The sequence below is a fragment of the Vitis vinifera genome, chromosome 3, assembly GCF_030704535.1.
Source record: "Vitis vinifera cultivar Pinot Noir 40024 chromosome 3, ASM3070453v1".
NCBI classification, from domain to species: Eukaryota; Viridiplantae; Streptophyta; class Magnoliopsida; order Vitales; family Vitaceae; genus Vitis; species Vitis vinifera.
In genome coordinates, this window is record NC_081807.1 from 12,965,947 (window position 1) to 12,971,946 (window position 6,000).

Consider the following 6,000-nt stretch of genomic DNA (forward strand, 5'->3'; position numbering starts at 1 on the left):
GTAGATTTTATTGTTCTTGATACAGATCCTACTGTAAAGGAAGCTAATTTAGTTCCTATCATCCTTGGAAGGCCATTTCTTGCTACTTCAAATGCAATCATCAACTGCAGGAATGGGCTGATGCAACTTACTTTTGTCAACATGACACTGGATCTCAATATTTTCTATATGTCTAAAAAGCAAATCACTCCGGAAGAAGAAGAGGGTCCAGAAGAGCTGTGCCTTATTGACACTTTGGTGGAGGAGCATTGTAATCAAAACATGCAAGACAAGTTGAATAAAAGTCTTGTGGATTTTGAGGAAGGTTTGTCTGAATCTCCTACTGTGCTTGCTACTCTACAAAGTTGGAGAAAGATCAAAGAAATTATACCTTTGTTCAATAAAAAAGAAGAGGCAGCTGCTGAAAAAGAACCTCCAAAACTCAATCTGAAGCCTTTACCTGTGGAGCTGAAATATACATATCTTGAAGAAAATAATCAATGTCCTGTTGTGATATCTTCATCTCTGACCAGTCATCAGGAGAATTGTTTAATGGAAGTTCTCAAGAGGTGTAAGAAGGCAATAGGATGGCAAATATCCGACTTGAAAGGCATTAGTCCTTTAGTTTGTACTCATCATATATATATGGAGGAGGAAGCAAAGCCAATTCGTCAACTTCAAAGAAGATTGAATCTTCATCTACAAGAGGTGGTGCGAGCTGAGGTGCTGAAGCTACTTCAAGCAGGAATCATCTACCCTATATCTGATAGCCCTTGGGTGAGTCCTACTCAAGTGGTACCAAAGAAGTCAGGGATCACAGTGGTTCAGAATGAAAAAGGAGAAGAAGTTACTACACGCCTCACTTCAGGTAGGAGGGTGTGTATTGATTATAGAAAGTTGAATGTTGTAACTAGGAAGGATCATTTTCCATTGCCATTTATTGACCAAGTGCTGGAGAGAGTCTCTTGACATCCATTCTATTGTTTCTTGGATGGGTATTCAGGGTATTTTCAGATTGAAATTGATTTGGCAGATCAGGAAAAGACCACTTTTACATGTCCATTTGGAACATATGCTTACAGGAGAATGCCTTTTGGTTTATGCAATGCACCTGCTACATTTCAAAGATGTATGTTGAGTATTTTCAGTGATATGGTGGAGCGAATTATGGAGGTTTTCATGGATGACATCACCGTATATGGAGGTACATTTGAGGAATGCTTAGTTAATTTGGAAGTAGTTCTTCACAGATGCATTGAAAAAGACCTGGTGCTCAACTGGGAGAAATGCCATTTTATGGTACGTCAAGGAATTGTCCTTGGCCATATCATCTCTGAAAAAGGCATTGAAGTTGATAAAGCAAAGGTGGAGCTTATTGTCAAATTGCCATCCCCAACAACTGTAAAAGGAGTAAGGCAGTTCCTTGGCCATGCAGGGTTCTATAGGAGGTTTATAAAAGGTTTTTCAAGTCTTTCAAAACCTCTTTGTGAGCTGTTAGCTAAGGATGCTAAGTTTATATGGGATGAAAGGTGTCAAAATAGCTTTGATCAACTGAAGAAATTTTTAACAACAACTCCAATAGTGAGAGCCCCTAACTGGCAATTACCTTTTGAACTAATGTGTGATGCCAGTGACTTTGCTATAGGAGCTGTGCTTGGCCAAAGAGAAGATGGGAAGCCCTATGTGATTTACTATGCAAGAAAAACACTGAATAAAGCTCAAAGGAACTACACAACTACAGAGAAAGAATTGTTAGCTGTGGTATTTGCTTTGGACAAATTTCGTGCTTATTTAGTGGGGTCTTTCATCATTGTCTTCACTGACCATTCAGCCTTGAAGTATTTATTGACAAAGCAAGATGCAAAAGCAAGGTTGATTAGATGGATTCTTCTGTTACAAGAATTCGATCTCCAAATCAAAGATAAGAAAGAAGTGGAGAATGTGGTAGTTGACCACCTTTCAAGGTTAGTTATAGCACATAATTCCCATCCCTTGCCTATTAATGATGATTTTCCTGAAGAATCACTCATGTTCCTAGTGAAAACTCCTTGGTATGCTCATATTGCTAATTATTTAGTAACTGGTGAAATTCCAAGTGAGTGGAATGCACAGGACAGGAAGCACTTCTTTGCCAAAATTCATGCTTATTATTGGGAATAACCCTTTCTTTTTAAGTATTGTGCAGATCAGATCATAAGGAAGTGTGTTCCTAAAGATGAGCAGCAAGGGATTCTATCTCATTGTCATGAGAATGCATGTGGAGGCCACGTTGCCTCTCAGAAAACAGCTATGAAGGTGTTGCAATCAGGGTTTACCTGGCCATCTCTTTTCAAAGATGCCCACATCATGTGTAGGAGTTGTGATAGATGCCAACGGCTTGGAAAGTTAACAAAAAGAAATCAAATGCCTATGAACCCCATTCTAATAGTTGAGCTATTTGATGTATGGGGCATTGACTTCATGGGACCTTTTCCAATGTCTTTTGGTAATTCTTACATCTTGGTGGGGGTGGATTATGTTTCTAAGTGGGTTGAGGCAATCCCTTGTAAACAAAATGATCACAGGGTGGTTCTCAAGTTTCTTAAAGAGAACATTTTCTCAAGATTTGGGGTGCCCAAAGCCATAATCAGTGATGAAGGTGCTCATTTTTGCAACAAACCTTTTGAAGCTCTGTTATCCAAGTATGGAGTGAAGCATAAGGTGGCTACACCTTATCATCCTCAAACTTCTGGGCAAGTTGAGCTAGCTAACAGGGAAATAAAGAATATATTGATGAAAATGGTGAATTCCAGCAGAAAGGATTGGTCTATTAGGCTTCATGATTCATTGTGGGCATATAGAACAGCTTATAAGACTATTCTTGGCATGTCTCCCTATCGTCTTGTCTATGGCAAAGCATGTCATTTCCCTGTGGAAGTTGAATACAAAGCTTGGTGGGCAATAAAAAAGCTGAACATGGACTTGATCAGAGCTGGAGAAAAGAGATATCTAGACCTTAATGAGATGGAGGAATTAAGAAATAATGCTTATATCAATTCCAAAGTTGCAAAACAGAGGATGAAAAAGTGGCATGATCAACTCATCTCCAACAAGGAATTTCAGGAAGGGCAAAGAGTTTTACCGTATGACACAAGACTCCATATCTTTCCTGAGAAGCTCAAGTCAAGGTGGATAGGTCCGTTCATTATTCACCGAGTATGTTCCAATGGAGTGGTGGAATTATTGAATTCAAATGGCAAGGATAGCTTTAGAGTCAATGGATATCGTCTCAAGCCATTCATGGAGCCATTCAAACCAGAAAAGGAGGAAATCAACCTCCTTGAGCCTCAAAAAGCCTAAGCAAAGAAGGGTTTGCTGGACATGGTTTTACCACAGTCCAAAATTTTTTGTAGATTTTGTAAATTTTCAAGTTTTTTCCATACATTTGATCTTAGTTTTTGATCTTAAATCATGTTTTTAGGTGTGTTTTAATCTTTTTGAATGATCCCAGGTGGAAGAAATTTCAAGGAAATTGAAAAAAAAAATCGGATCAAAATCGGAGCAAAAACAGAGTGAAAACAGAGCAAAAACAGAGCTCTGCGAGATTTCGCAGCCTAAAGAAAACTTCTACGAAATGAGCATTTTGTTGCCAAATCATTCTACAACACTTTGGGATTCTCTGCAAGAATTTTCGCAGCTGCGAAGGCGAGTTTGGCACACGAGTGCCACTTCGCAGCACAGGAGCCCCCATTTCGCAGCTGCGAAACGTCTGCGAAGCGGTAAAGCCCAGATTTCGCAACAAAAGTCCCATTCCGCAGGGTATTTCGCAATTGCGAAAGCGATTTTGGCACACATGTGCCACTTCGCAGCACAGTTATATTCATTTCGCAGCTGCGAAACGCATTGCGAAGTGGCTGCGAAAATGGCATTTTGCTGCGAAATTGGCATTATTCTGCGAAACTCAAATTGACCCTTAGTCTTCCGTTATTCCTATTTATACCGGTCATTTGAGCTGCGAAAAGGGTTTCAAAATCAGAGCACGCCATTCTCGCAGGTTGTTCATCTTCTTCCTCGAGCCTCACTGTGCAAGTCTCCTGTCATCTTCTCCGATCAGCAGCTCCGGCCAAATTTCGATAACTGAAAATGGCGCAAACAAGAGGGGCTAAGTCTTCATCTCCTTCAAGCCGCATTCAAAGCCTGTGAAAGGAGCCAGTTCCAGATCCCGCTTCTGAGTCTTCGCAGCCAAAACCAGTTCCTCCTCCGATGAAGCCCGCACCGCCAAAGCCACCGGCGAGACGTTACCTAACCAGGTCAGGAGGTCGGCCACTGCAAAAGAGGCCAAAGGTTGAAAGCTCAGAACCCATTGACCTGACTGAGCAATCTCCAAAGTCATCACTGGTTCCAACTCCAGTTTTCTCGCCAGTATCCTCGCCAGTTCCATCTCCGGTGCCATCTCCGACGCCGCCAGCAGAGCCTAAAGAGCCTCAGCCACCGCTTCCCGAGCCCCAAACTCCATCTGAAATAGCTCTAGAAGAAGTAATCAGGCGGCCAATGCTAACTCAGTCCCCAATTGAGGGAAATTTGGATTGTAGAGCTCGACCATTCCACTCCGAGCTGTTCTTTAACATAGCCGCATTCCGATTGCAGCCGGAGCTTGCTCAGTCATTCAACCTACTGAGGAGATACCACATGGAGAGCCTACTGACTCCGAGAGACTTTTTCTACCCAAGGGTAGCCATGGATTTCTATCAATCCATGACAACCAACCAGGTCAGGGATCCAACTTTAATTCATTTCACTATTGATGGGAGGCATGGCATATTGGGAGCACGCTATATAGCTGAAGCCTTGCAAATTCCCTATGAGCCAAGCCATTTCGATGATTTTAGAGCTTGGACCAGTCATACTGAGCTGGAGATGGTGCACACCCTGTCCAGAGGAGCTGCCACGCGATCACATTTGTTGAGGGGGGAGCTTCCTCCAATCATGTTTCTGATTGATGCATTTTTGCGTCATAACCTCTACCCATTGCAGCATTGGACTTAAAGAAGAGGAGTCCTCTTAGAAGCCCTGTACAAGATGTCTGAGGGATTTTTCTTTGGGCCTCATCATCTAATTCTGACAGCCCTTCTGTAGATCCTCAATTTTGTCTCTCGACACCGGCATTTATCCTTCTGGTGTCACATCCACCCATCGTTCGCATATGACACCACTAGGGCCCCTTTTGGGCTTAGTCGGTGTCCGAGCCTCGTGTGGGTTTGTGTGTGGTCCATTGTGGTGCATATGTGGTTCATTTAGGAGGGTCACCATGGTCATTTTCCTAGTCGTTCACATCACGCTATAGGAAGGAAGTGGGGTCATCCCGATGTTTTAGCTTAGTTGGGGTTTATAGGGGCATGTTGAGGTTCGGAGCACTCGGGCTTGTTTTGATCGTATCTCCCTCATCCAAACTCAGAATCAAGAACCGTTATTTTTTATGGATTCCTTATTCTTCCAGGAACATTCTGTAAAATTTTCAAAATTTTTTGCAACCGGTTGGCTGGTTGGCAGCCGGTTCAGCCTGTTCATTAGGTCAGCCGGTGTAGAACACTGATTTTTGGTAATTGTTTTGATCATATCTCCCCCTTCCAAACTTGGAATCATGCACCGTTTTTTTTAATGGATTCCTTACTCTACTAGGAACATTCTGTCAATTTTTCAGAATTTTTCTCCATCGGGTCGACAAGTTGGCATCCGGTTCAGCCGGTTCATTGAGTCAACTGAGGTAAAACACTAATTCTAGTAATTTTGAGGCCCAAATCCTACATGGCTCAGGCCCATAAGCTCCAGATTGGTTTTGGGCAATGTTGTGGGTCCATTTTAGGCCTTGGTTTGGGTTCCTTGTAGCCCACCACGAATCCATATGGATTCTTGGTGGTGAAGCAAGCTGAAAAAACTGAAGGGAGTGAGCTGGCCTTGTAAGTCTAAGAGAAGTAATGAGGGGTGTGGTTCCCATGCTGATGAAGGGAATTTCGGTGCTGAAGGGGAAGGAACCCAGGAGGC